The sequence below is a fragment of the Rhinopithecus roxellana genome, chromosome 5, assembly GCF_007565055.1.
Source record: "Rhinopithecus roxellana isolate Shanxi Qingling chromosome 5, ASM756505v1, whole genome shotgun sequence".
Taxonomy (NCBI): Eukaryota; Metazoa; Chordata; class Mammalia; order Primates; family Cercopithecidae; genus Rhinopithecus; species Rhinopithecus roxellana.
The window spans coordinates 105,775,835-105,788,512 of NC_044553.1; the positions used below are offsets into that span (position 1 = coordinate 105,775,835).

The 12,678-nt window shown below is 44.3% G+C and overlaps 1 protein-coding gene across 4 annotated transcripts in view; it reads left to right on the top strand.

Annotated features, from left to right (window-relative positions):
* Positions 1–12,678, top strand: part of ZNF592 (zinc finger protein 592) — a 55,985-nt gene that overhangs the window by 9,405 nt on the left and 33,902 nt on the right. For 2 of the 4 annotated variants that reach the window (XM_030931138.1, XM_030931140.1), the window contains exon 2: positions 5,797–5,905. The exons of the other annotated variants lie outside the window; for them this stretch is intronic. The gene's annotated coding sequence lies outside the window, so the exon portion shown is untranslated. The remainder of the gene's footprint in view (positions 1–5,796; positions 5,906–12,678) is intronic. 4 annotated transcript variants of the gene reach the window in all.

The window sequence follows — 12,678 nt, forward strand, 5'->3', positions numbered from 1 at the left end:
AGCCTCCCAAGTAGCTGGGACTACAGGCACACGCTGCCATGTCTGGCTATTTTTTTTTTTTTTTTTTTTGTATTTTAGTAGAGATGGGGTTTCACCGTGTTGCCCAGGCTGGTCTCAAACTCCTGAACTCAGGCAATCCGCCCACCTCGGCCTCCCAAAGTGCTAGGATGACAGGCGTGAGCCACCGTGCCCAGCCATTAATCCTTTTTAAAAAAAATTTTTTTTGAGACCGTCTCACTCTGTTGTCTAGACTATAGTGCATTGGCGTGATCATGGCTCACTGCAGCTTTGACCAACCAGGCTTAGGTGATCCTCCCACCTCAGCCACCCAAGTAGCTGGGACCACAGGCATTTGCCACCATACCAGCTAATTTTTTTTTTTTTTTTTTTGTAGAGATGGGGCTTTGCTATGCTGCCCAGGCTGGTCTTGAACTCCTGAGCTAGGCGATCTGCCCCTCTTGGCATCCCAAAATGCTGGACTTACAGGTGAGAGCCATGGCACCTGGCCTGTTATTCTTAATTAGCATGTTTACTTGTATTTAAAGTCTTGGGGAGGCCAGGTAAGGTGGTTCACACCTGTAATCCCAGCACTTTTGGGGGCTGAGGTGGGTGGATCGCTTGAGCCCAGGAGTTTGAGACTAGCCTAGGCTACATAGCAAAACCCCATCTCTACTGAAAATACAGAAAAAAAAAAAGCTGGGCATGGTGACACAGACCTGTATTCAGTCCCAGCTACTTGGGAGGCTCGCGTGGGAGAATCACCCAAGGCTGGGAAGTCTAGGATGCAGTGAGCCATGATTATGCCTCTGCACTCCAGCCTAGGTGACAGAGTGGGACTTTGTCTCTAACTAACTAAATAAGTAAAATTTTGTGGAGCCTTTTTGCAACAGCATTCTACTCTTTTTTTTTTTTGCCAATTCAGTTACAGTAGATACCTACCCTAAAGCCTCTTCTTATAGTCTCCCTATGCCCTTTGCCTTGCTAAAGGAACACCCTCAAGATTTTAAATATAAGTAAACATTCTAATTAAGATCGGTATTCCACAGTTGCTTATAAAAGCAACTGTGGACCCAATCCAGAGCTGGTGCTCTGTAGAGCATAAAAGAATCATGTGAGATGAACTTTGCCCTCCAGGATTTCCCCCACTGAAAGCAATTAGAGAATAATTTGCTTTCAGACCAGAAGTATCTTACGGGGGCTTTTCTTTCTGAGGGTGGTGGTTACTGGCATACAGGTCAACCTCTGAGATGGCTGGGTTTACCTCTAGGGAACATTCTCTAGTACCCAAAATGTATTGAATGGCCATTTGGGAGGAGAGAGGTGGTGGCAATGAAGTATTCTCATCTTTCATTACTTTACTTGTCTCCCCTTGACGCTGCTTCCTACCTAAGTGCTATACCCTTTAGGAGAAGCTGGCCTCCTATCCACAAAATATGAACCCCAGTGCCTGTCATTCCATCATTATAGCTTCATTCCTCTGAGTCTAAGGCTTTTGCATTTCCATCTTAGAGTCCTTTTTTAAATTATTTACACCCCCTGGGAGAGGTCATACTCTTAGTACATCATCACCAAACAGTAGCTTTAATTATCAGAAATTAATTAAGTCAACTGAGAGAAAGACTGGGACCCAGGCAGGCACTTGGGGGCAAGAGTGTCTGAAGGGACACAATTCTGCATGGGAGGAGAGAAGTGAGGGCAGCAAAAGAAACATTCATGCATATCAGTTCCTGCAGTGAACGTTGTTGTACCACCTCATTGCTAACTGTGGGCCCACCTTGGTGGTCCTGCTGGCTGGGGAATAGGGTACGGTGTGGGCTAGCCCTGCCTATTACAGGGGTTTTGAGGCAGAGTGGGACTTTGAACCAAGTCTTTAAGGATTGGGGAGATTGCTTTTTTTCCCACTCATTTAAAAAATAATATGTGCTCAGTTTAGAAAAGTTGGGAACATTCAAGAAGAAATTCTTGTAATCTTCCTAATGACAGTTGAGATGGATAGGCAGAGGGGAGTGATCCTTTTAAAATGTCAGTCTGATAGAATTTGAGGATAAGTGGTAAAAACAAAACAAAACAAAACAAAAACACCTACAACAAATAAAATATTGGTCTGAGCATATCATTCTTCTACTCCAAATCCTCCTGTAGCGTTTCATCTTAGAGTAAAAGTCAAAGACCTAGCAATGGCCTGCCATCATCTGCTTCCCAGCTACATCTTCTACTCATTCTGCTTCAGGGCATGTGCCACCACGCCTGGCTAATTTTTTGTATTTTTAGTAGAGATGGGGTTTCGCCATGTTGGCCAGGCCAGTCTCGAACTCCTGACCTCAGGGATCCACCCACCTTGGCCTCCCAAAGTGCTGGGATTATAGGCATGAACCAACACGCCCGGCCCAGGAAGTTTTTGAGCAGAGTAAGTGACCTGATAAAAATGGTGTTTGGGAAGGATTAGTCTTAAAGAAACTTGCAGGATGACCAAGTAGGGAAAGACCAGAGAGGGCGAGGAAAGAGCAAGGACAGGGAGTCGGCAGACATGGAATGGAACAGATGACATCAGTGAGATTTGCTGTGTGGCTGCCTTGACAAAGGCTTCCAGTGCTCCCAATGTGGTAGAGTTTAAAGTGTTGTCAGTGGTTTCAAATCAGTTAGCAGGTGGGCTATAAGTAGGAGAAAGGAAAAGGAAGGGTCATCCTCAGGTCGCTGAAGGTGTTCATCAGGTTGGGGGGTTTGGGGATAAGCAGGCAGTAGTATCCCAGATGGCACCTTCATCTCACGGGCTGTAATCCCAGGAGAGGAGCCTGTCTGTTCTTTCTGGTCTGCTGAAAACTCTTCCTGTCTGAGTGCAGCTGTCAGTGCTCTCAGGCTTTCTTCTGAATCTGCACATATGCTAAGATGGTATCTGAAAGCCATTTGTTCCATCACCTTTCAACTTCATTTTCTATTTCTGTATGTTTATTTCTCAGAACAAATTGTCTTTGATGAACAAACCCATTGGATTGGATTAATTGACTAGAAATACTTACTTCTGAAAGTATTTCTGAATAGATTGTTTCATTAGGCTTCTGTCCTGTTTTTGATAAGGGTTGTGCCAAGATGAGATCAGTGAAGAAGTGTTTTTGGTATAATCAACCAAACGGCTGCTGCTTTATGATCTTTTGGTATGAGTCATATTTTGAGATTTGTGTTCCTGATGTCTTCATTTAGAATATACATCTCATGGTTTGCTATGTACCAGGCACTATTCTAGGCACTGGGAATATAACAAGGAACAAAATAAATGCAAATCTTACTCTTATGGGGCTCCTTCTGGTTTGTATGCCTTTATAGATAATAAGTAAGATAAAATATAAGAGATGGTGAAAAGTATTATGAAGAAAAATAAAGCAGGGATGATGGATGAGGGGTTTGGTGGGGAGGTAGGTTTTCTATTTTAAATTGAGAAGTCAGAGAAATCTCATTGATTAAATGGCCTTTGAGCAGAGGTCTGAAGGAAGTGAGAGAGGGAGCCACGCAGATATCTGAGGAAAGAGCAATCAGATTGGAGAAAAGAGCAAGTGCAAAAGCTCCTCAGGCTGGAGAGGGTTTAAGGAATCCATGGGGGAAGGTATGGATTTTGGGGATCCTTTGGTGGCTCCACCTCTAGAATTTCTGGTTTAATTGGTCTGAGCTGGAGTTAGGCATTAGGATCACTCCAGGGCTGAGAAGCACTGGTCTGAGGGTTAAATAAGCCGTATCCCCTGTATTTGGTGGAGAGATTTGAATGGGTAACTGTGAGTAGGTGACTTCAGCTGTTCTGATGGGAAGGACACGCAAGGGCCCTGTGACCTTGCCAGGAATAACAGGAATCTTCCACAGTAATAAAAACTCTTCAGTTTATGTCCCTTTTCTTATTTGATTACCTCTCCTCTGTGGGCCTCAGTTTCCTTGCTTGTAAAGTAAGTGGTTTAAATTTAATGGTTTCCTAGAGTCTCTTTGGCTCCGATAGTCCTGAATCTTTCTAGTGATGGAAGAAGCTCTAATCTAGAACAATGCTCTAGAGCAGTATTGTCTAATCTTGGTCTTACAACACTCTAAGGTGTGTCATTATGGCAAGGGCTATGGTGAATGTCTCAATACCAAATTGAAGGAAAATTTGTGCCCTATCCCATAGCAGCTTGGGAAGATGAGTGTGTTGGGAAACTTGAAATGTGAAAACTGACCTGCCTGTTCAGAGTTCAAAGTACAAGGGCAGCTTGGTCCTTGGAGGCAGGCAGGAGCCTGAGTGCCAGTCTTAGTTCACTCACTGGTGAGTTCCTTGTGCTGTGTGAAGAATGTGTTATAAACTGTAAAATTCCTATACATCCAAGCATCAGTGTGTGATTAGGGTGACCTGGGAGAAGCAGGCAGCCTGGTAGTGAAGACTGACACTCAGGTTTGTTAGCCATTCTGCAGCCAAACTGCATGATTGCACATATGAGAGAGACTGTCTGGATAACCCAACAGAAACTGGTGGCCAGAGGAACCAAGGTTAATCTGGAGTAAATAACCAGGTATACTCATTGGAGCACCTCCCAATTTATTTACTATTGGACAACAGACCTAAGACACCCCTTGGCCCCGATCTCTAACTTTTGTCCTCATTTGGACAGCACAGTGCCTGCTTGTTAGTTTATGTTTTGAAATGTGAAAGTCCAAATAAAAAAAGGAAAAACTTCCAGGATAGTTTTCTGTAGTTTCTTTCTGTAGAATTGAGATAATTGGTTTCTTTCCCTTTCCTTCTACATTTTTACATTAATATTGTCTGTATTACTATTTAGGATCCAAACTAAATGTTGGTCTGTCAAAATTGGACAAAAATGAAGTCAAGTGAGGGAATGCGGGATTAGAGTGAGAACAGGCAGAATGAGAAATTCAGGGAATGAGTCCTTTTATTACGTAATTTGTGGTATATGTAGTTGATGGGCTATTAACCAGTATTTCTCAACACTAGTCAATTAAATCTGAATCTTAGGGGGGTAGTGGCCAAGTATTAGTAGCTTCCAAAGTTCCCAAGGTGATCCTCATGTTCAGCTACAGTTGAGGACCACCTAGTTTTAAAAAAAGGGTTCTGCCGACTTTGCTCATTTTGTCCCTCCTCCTCATCACCTGCTCGGTGCTGACCTTTTCCTACACCGCTATCTGCCCCCGCCATGATTTCTGCAGCTCACCTGCCCCACTGGCCCCTGCTTGGCCCTCTGCTTCTTCAGCTTCAGCGGGCATCCCGAGCACTGGAGGAATAGTTGTGTGGAGGGGTAAACTAAACCCGGCTTTACTTTCCTTGTCTTTCTGTCCTCTCTCCGTGCTTCTGGCCAGCAATTTCTGGGGCACTCTGAAAACTTATGAGGGAAAGCTTGCTGGCCACTGAGGTTGGTGGCATAATACTTAACAAACATGTATTTGCTATGTGAAAGGCAGTGTTGTAAGAGCTTTATAACTATTAACTCATTTTATCCCTATAATAGCCCATTTTACATATGGGGAAACAGACAGAGATTAAGAATCTTGCCCCAGGTCTCACAGCTAGTAAGTAGTAGAACTAGGATTTGAACCCAGATAGAGTCTGTGCTCTTAACCACCAGGCTATAATAGAGGGAGGGGAGCAGACGTGGAGCTGGGAAGAGTTTTGTCTTTGATTACATTTGTGGCCTGCTTGAATTTATGTTTGGGGATTTTTCTCTGGGTCTTACACTTGAATTATTATTAGTTTTTTAAACTATCTTTCCTTACTCTAACATTTACCTTCAGACCCACTTAAAAAACATTTTGTTTTTCTTCTTTCCTTAGGTGGTGTTTGGACTCTAGACCATGTGCCTAGGTAGAAGTTTTTCCTTTCTCTGCAGCTCTGCTCCCCTAGCAACGCTCGCCACACCCTTGTTTTGAGATCCTCTCTAAGGTATGATGTCTAGGCTGACCTGAGCTGGCCTTAAAAAGCCAAGAGTTTAGACATGAGATTTTTTTGTTCCCTGGATTTTGTTTTTTTTTTGATAATAAAATACATATAACAAAAGTTACCATTTTTAAGTGTGCAGCTCAGTGGCATTAAATACTTTCACGGTTGTGCAAGCATCACCACTGTCCATCTCTAGAACCTGACATCATCTTGTACTAAAACTCTGTACCTATTAAACAATAACTCCCCCTCTCACTCCCGCTAACCCCTGGCAACCACAATTCTCCTTCTTGTCTCTATGAATTTGCCTACTCTAGGGACCTCATATAAGTGGAATCATTCAATATTTGTCTGTTGTAGCATGTGTCAGAATTTCCTTCCTTTTTAAAGCTGAATGATATTCCATTGTATATATATACCACATTTTGTTTATCCTTTCATCTGTTGACAGATACTTGGGTTACTTCAGCCTCTGAGTGTTACGAATAATGCTACCATGAACATGGGTGTACAAATATCTTGTGTCCCCCCACTCTTAATTCTTTTGAGTATATACACCCAGAAGTGGAATTGCTGGATCATATGGTAATTCTGTTTAATTTTTTAAGGAACTGCCAACTGCTTTCTATAGCAGCTGTACCATTTTACATTCCCACCAGTGATGCACAAGGAATCTGATTTCTCCACATCCTCACTGGCACTTGTTATTATTGGTTTTGGTTTTTGTTTTTTTGTTTTGTTTCTTTTGAGACAGAGTCTAACTCTTTTGCCAGACTGGAGTGCAGTGACGTGATCTTGGCTCACTGCAACCTCCACCTCCTAGGTTCAAGTGATTCTCCTGCCTCAGCCTCCTGAGTAGCTGGGACTACAGGTGCGTGCCACCACACCCAGCTAAATTTTACATTTTTAGTGGAGACGGGGTTTCACCATGTTGGCCAGGATGGTCTCCATCTCTTGACATGTGATCCGCCCACCTCAGCCTCCCAAAGTTTTGGGATTACAGGTGTGAGCCACCGCGCCTGGCCTTGTTTTGTTTTTAAATAATAGCCATCCTGATGGGTGTGTGATCTTGGTGGTTACCTTAGTTGGACCCATAAAGTCTACTAGCCAAGGGGTGGGTCCCTATTGTGCTGAAATGTACAAATATAGAAAAAAAATATGATAAACCTCAGTGTACTCACTCAGATTCAGTAGTTATCAATTGATGATCTTTTTGTTTTGTTTTGTTTTTAGTATTTTGTTTTTTTGGGACAGGGTCTCGCTCTATCACCCAAGCTGGAGTGCAGTGGCGCGATCAAGGCTCACTGTAGCCTTTACCTCCTGGGTTCAAGCAGTCCTCCCACCTCAGCCTCCCGAGTAGCTGTGACTACAGGCACACACCACCATGCCTGGCTACATGGTCAATCTTGTTTCATTTATATATCTCCTCCTTGCACTCTTCCTCTTGCTCTGTGTTATTTTGAGGCCAATTCCAAGTGTCACACTATTTTATCTGTAAACATTTCACTCTGTGAAGGCTCTTAATATTCCATTTGTCTGATCGTAGAAAGGCACATAGGGTCATGTTATTCCCTATCATTCCCTTGGATCACCAGGGACATACAGTAGGCACATATAGAATACCTGGATATTGGATCTATTGCCATGCTGGATTGTTGGTGAAAGGCTGCTTTGGCTGGGGCCCTACTTTTCTGCTGAAGGCTGGCTTCCCTCAGTTCTGAGCAGTTTTGGTGAAAGAGCACACCCAGATATCTGTTGAGAGGGGAAGGAGAGAAGAGGGAGGAAAAGAGGCATGACGGAGGGAGCAGGATCTGGAGAGTCAGGGGGTGGAGAAAGAGACAGAGACAGAGAGAGAGAGGGCAGGGGAAGAGAAGAGAGGGAGAGAAAGTGTACCTTGAAGGAAGAAATAGGGGGAGAGAGGATGAGAAAGAGAAGAGTGTGTGTATGTGTGTGTGTGTGTGTGTGTGTATGTGAGAAAAGGGGAATAAGAACAGAACACTTGGAAGAGAAACTTTAGCACCTCTTTGACTCACCAGCTCCTAAACTTCTGTGGTGATCTAAGGCAACCATAGAGATGCCTCTAAGAGTAAATAGCATGCTCTTTGTGTCCCTCTAGACCTGTCAGTTTAGGAAGCTTTGGAACTGTAGGTTGTCCATGGTAGATGAGACTGGTGGCACCCTCAAAACCACCAAAGAAAGAGTGAATCTGTGGAATAGCCACTTTCTGTTTTCTTTTTGTTTTTCAAGATGGAGTCTCATTCCATAGCCCAAGCTGGAGTGCAGTGGCGTGATCTCGGCTAACTGCAACCTTCGCCTCTGGGGCTCAAGTGATTGTCCTGCCTCAGCCTCCCAAGTAGCTGGGACTAGAGGCATGCACCACCATACCTGGTTAATTTTTTTGTATCTTTCATAGAGATCGTTTGTGTTTTTAGTTTCACCATGTTGCCCTGGGTGGTCTCAAACTCCTGAGCTCAGGTGATCCACCCGCCTCGGCCTCCCAAAGTGCTAAGATTACAGGTGCGAGCCACCGTGCCCGGCCAACACTGTTTTCTAGGGTCCTTTGCATCGGGAGTTGAGGCTTGGTTCACAGCAGGTCTGAGGCTGCTGGCTTCTTGCTTAAATTTAGGGTCCCCCACTACCAAGAGACGATGCATTTACAAAGTTCACTGGGAGGAACACGCCAGGATGGTGTGTGAACAAGAGGAGTCCTGTCCCCCTTTTTCTCAAATCTCTGGGTCCTGTTTCCTTCTAACAAAGTGTGGTGCCAGGTTATTGCTGAGATCTGTTTGCAAATAAGGGAAGGTAAAGGGGGTACAGGTTACAAAGTATCAGTTTGTATCTAAATTGTCAGCTCTGTGTAAACTGCAGTTGCTGTCTATGCCTAGTTTCTACTTGTCCCAGTCAGTTTTATTGTCTTCTATAATCCTAGCTCCCTCCAGTTCTTTTTCTATCTTTTAAAAAAGATAGCACCTTTACAGAGATATAATTCACATGCCATACAATTTACCCATTTAAAGTGTACAATTCAATGGTATTTCAGTTTGTTCAGAGTTGTATTTTCTTTTTTTAGATTTCTTTTCTTTTCTTTCTTTCTTTCTTTTTCTTTTCTTTTTTTTTTTTTTGATAGGGTTTTGCTGTGTCACTTACCCTGGAGTGCAGTGGTGCAATCACAGCTCACTGCAGCCTCAACCTCCCAGGCTCAAGCAATCCTCCCACCTCAGCCTCTTGAGTAGCTGGGACTACAGACATGTGCCACCACTCCTAGCTAATTTTAATTTTAATTTTTTCTTTTTGGTGGAGATGGGGTTTTGCCATGTTGCCCAGCTTGTATTGAACTCCTGGCCTCAAATGATCTACCTGCCTCAGCCTCTTGCTTGGGCTTACAGGCACGAGCCATAGTGCCTAGCCAGTATCTTCTTATCTTCTTTCCTTTTCTTTTTCTTTTCTTTCTTTTTTCTTTTTTCTTTTTTCTTTTTTTTTTTTTTTTTTTGAGACAGTTGTGCTCTGTCGCCCAGGCTTGAGGCTGGAGTGCAGTGGCGCTATCCCAGCTCACTACAACCTCTGCCTCCTGGGTTCAAGCGATTCTCCTGCCTTAGCCTCCTGAGTAGCTGGGATTACAGGCGTGCACCACCACACCTGGCTAATTTTTGTATTTTTAGTAGAGACAAGGTTTCATCATGTTAGCCAGGCTGGTCTCATACTCCTGACCTCAAGTGATCCACCTGCCTCAGCCTCCCAAAGTGCTGGGAGTACAGGCGTGAGCCACTGTGCCCAGCCTTTTGTGTCTTTTTTTCTTAAGACTTGGGCCCACCCTGTACCTACCTCTTCCCTATGGTTCTCAGAGCTAGCCTTTTCTTTCCTCTGGTGTCACACTGATCCCATCCTCAACACAAATGACCTTATGGGACATTGGCCAATAGGCACTCCCCACTGATAAAATATTTAATTTAATCAGCCATTACAGGGATCCAGGATTCATAGACAAGGGCACTTTAGGTAGACCCCTTCCCACTGGCAAAGTCCTATGACCACTGAAGGTCTCTCTAAAATTTTAAGAAGTGAAACAAAAATTTACATATTTGCAAAATGTTTGATTCATAATAAACCCACTTGGGAATCTGTGACTATCTTGAACAATCTTAACTCTGGACAAATGAGCTTGTCAAATTGTTCCTCTTCCTTTCTTTCTTTTTTTTGAGACTGTTGCCTAGGCTAGAGTGCAATAGCATGATCTCAGCTCACTGCAACCTCCACTTCCTGGGTTCAAGCAATTCTCCTGCCTCAGCCTCCTGAGTAGCTGGGATTACAGGTGCCCACCACCATGCCTGGCTAATTTTTGTATTTTTGGTAGAGATGGGGTTTCACCATGTTGGTCAGGCTGGTCTCGAACTCCTGACCTCAGATGATCAGCCCACCTCAGCCTCCCGAAGTGCTGGGAATATAGGCTTGAGCCACTGCACCTGGCCTGTTCCTCCTTTCTAATGGTGGATTACCTTCCTGTAAACACACTGGAATTTACAAAAAGACAATAAGGTAATGAACAATTATATAATATATACTGGGTGGTGATAAGTGCTGGGAAGAAAATAAAGCAGTGTAAAGGGATAAAGATTGATGGTGGGGTTGGAGATTGGTATCTCATGTAGAATGGTCATGGAAGGCTCCTGACAAAGGGACATTGGATTAAAGGCCTGAAGAAGTGAGGAAGTGAGCCCACCGAGATCTGGTGGGAGAATGTTTCAAGCAGAGGGAATGGTGACTGCAGAGGCTCGGGATGGAGCATGACCAGCATGCCTGAAGAATGTAAGGAGGCCTTTGTATGCCCGGACAGACTGGGTGAGAGAGAGGCATAGGAGACTGGGGCGGTGCCTTCATCCCGGCTGTGGAGGCTGTGGGAAAGATGGGGTTTCACTCTGAGGGAGATGGGATGGTGTTGAAGGGTTTTGAAGAGAGTAGGGACATGATGTGATGTGTGCTTTAACATTTTAAAATTGTTCTCACTCATAGGTGGGAATTGAACATTGAGAACACTTGGACACAGTAAGGGGAACATCGCACACCGGGGCCTGTCATGGGGTGGGGGGAGGGGGGAGGGGGGAGGGATAGCATTAGGAGATATACCTAATGTAAATGACGAGTTAATGTGTGCAGCACACCAACATGGCACATGTATACATATGTAACAAACCTGCCCGTTGTGCACATGTACCCTAGAACTTAAAGTATAATAAAAAATTTGAAAACAAATTATCTTATTTTTTGAGATGGGATCTCATTGTGTTGCCTAGGCTGGAGTGCAGTGGCTATCCTCAGGTGCATTCCTGGCTCACTGCAGCCTCAAATTCCTGGGCTCAAGTGATCCTCCTACCTCAGCCTCCTGAGTAGCTGGTACTACAGGCATGGACCACTGTGCCCAGTGGCAATGTACGTTTCAAAAGCAATACTCTAGCTGCTGTGTTGGGAATGACTAGTAGAGGCAAGGGTGGAAGCAAGGATATCAATTGGCAGGCTTTTGTGGGAACACAGGAGAGAGATGATGGTAGAGGTAGTGAGAAATGGCTGGACTTGAATATATTTTGAAGGTTGTGCTGACAGGATATGCTTGTGGATTGGATGAAGGGTGTGAAAGAAAGAGAGGTTTAAGCCTAAGCAGCTGGAAGAATGGCATTTTCATTTACTGAAATGGGGAAGGCTATAGGAGGAAATCAAGAGCTAGATTTTAGACAGAGTAGATCTGAGGTGCCTATTAGATATCCAAGTAGAGATCCAAATCTAGAAATCATAATTTAGTGAGTGTCTACTGAGGGGCTTATAAAATAGCAGGAAAGAGAACACTTTACTGAAATGTTCAGTAAACTACAGTAAAGGTAGAAAATTATCATGTGAGGAAGAATAAATAAAGCAAAAGGGAGCAAAAGGGAGAGTGAGGTGACTTCTGTAGGAATTCTGTGCCCTTGATGAGCCTCAGTGGTGCCCAAAGATGTTTCCAGTGGATTATGTATGTGTAGGTGCTCAAGAGCAGGGTCTGGGCCTTCAGCTTTGTGCCTTCAGTGCCAGTCATAAGTCTTAGCATTTGGTGACGGTTCCCCTCTCTGAGCCTCAGTTCTCCATGTTTAAAAAATGAAGAGTTTGGACTAGACCAGTGCACTAGAATTACCTGGGAAGCTTTAAAAACAAACCCCAAAAGCAGGGATCCATCCTAGACCTATTGAATCAGAATTTTCATGGTGGAGCCTGTGTGTCTGTATTGTTAAGTCATTCCCCATGTTACTCTTTTGCAGTCCGTCCACCGACAGCCTTCAGACAGGCATTTGGAAGCCCCTGGACCAGATAATTTCTAAGGGCCCCTTCGGCTTTAACATCTTATGAGTCTTGTTAGAATGTTTGCAATATAATTCTGTCCTTGAAATCTTCAGTTGGCGTGGAAAAGGCATGGCAGGAAGAGAGGAGAAGCTGCATCTGGGCGAAGGACACCTTGCACAGGGCAAGCAGGGGCAGGTACATCAGCCAGGGGATTGAAGAGACATCCAGGAATGGCTCTGGGAGCAGTGGGAGCAGTGACAACTCACCTGCCATGTGGAGCCAGGTGTGTTAGGTCACGGAAATAGAGGGGAAAGACATGACCCCAACACAGGAGAGGCTCACATACTGATGGGAAAGAGTGACGAGAAAACAAATGATTCCAACCCCCTGTGAGAAGTGCTGCCACAGAGGAAGAGAGGCCTGGGTGTCAGGAGAAAAGTGGAGCAGGAGGAGGGCAGAGGACTGGAGTTGCA